A 1,165-nucleotide genomic window follows, 5' to 3' on the forward strand; every position below is an offset into this window, starting at 1 on the left:
GAGAGAGAGAGAGAGAGAGAGAGTAAGAAAGAGAGAGAGAGAGAGCTGTCATTATCACGTTCGGATGTAATGCGAATGATCCTGGCTCAAACCCCTAATTTGACAGTCTTCAGCCTGGGTATAATATGACCAGTTGGCGGGGGCTGTGATTTGGTTCGCTCCTTTTTTCCTGTCAATCATCTATCGTCCTTATCTCCTCTTCTTCTTTTTTTGCATTTTTTACTCTCTTGTCACCCCTCTAATCTTTGGCCTTTATATGACCTTATTATGTTGCACGTGCCGGTAAACTTTCAAAAAACTAAAAACCTGGGTATTTTTAAAATACATGTATCTTTTAATGGCATATGTGCTGTGCAATACCCGGCTTTGAGATGTATGGCGCTGCCGTAGAGCTAGCGTGTCGTAAGAGGAGACTAGATTATGGCAACACCGGTAATGCCTCCCGAAATAGAGACACCTGATCCTCCAAGTTGGGGGTATGGCATAACGATAGCACTCGTACGTACTCGATAAAACACATTCGCCCCACAGAAACGTCAAGAATAGCAAACAACCAGTCACAAATTTTGAGAGCCATCGACACCTACCTGGTTTTGTCTTATCGGAGATGGATGTTAAATTTCTCTTCTTCCTTCACCCCCTCCCCCCTCCCCCCCAAACACGAGAGTTACGAACACTCACACCTGTCTCTCCGACATGTACTGCAGCCGACAATGACACAGCTGTTCTATACTCCCCGCCTCTCGCTTTTTCCTCCAACCCTATTCACCCCTCAAATTTTTTTCTCCCTCTTACCCTTTTGTTATCACCCTTTTCCACCCCCTTCTTTCTCCTCTCCCTTTTTTTCATCTACTGCTTCACCTCCTTTTCCCATTCCTCCATGTCCCTCCTCTACACTGTCGCCCCTTTCCCCTGTTCCTCTAACGGATCCGGTTAATTCACCCCTCTCCTCCATTCCACTCCTTTACCCTGTCGACTCACCCCCCCCTCTCCTGTTCATACACTCAACCTCTTCCTCTTCAAATTCCTCTACCCACTCCTTAACCCCCTCCTCCATCCTTTTCACTTTCCCCTCCACCTTCCCTCACTCAACCTCTTCCAGTTCCATTCCCCCATTCCATCCTCCTGCCCCTCTTCCCTCCCATTTCCTACACTCAATCTCCCT

This window comes from Aplysia californica, unplaced genomic scaffold (assembly GCF_000002075.1).
Source record: "Aplysia californica isolate F4 #8 unplaced genomic scaffold, AplCal3.0 scaffold00635, whole genome shotgun sequence".
Classification (NCBI taxonomy): Eukaryota; Metazoa; Mollusca; class Gastropoda; order Aplysiida; family Aplysiidae; genus Aplysia; species Aplysia californica.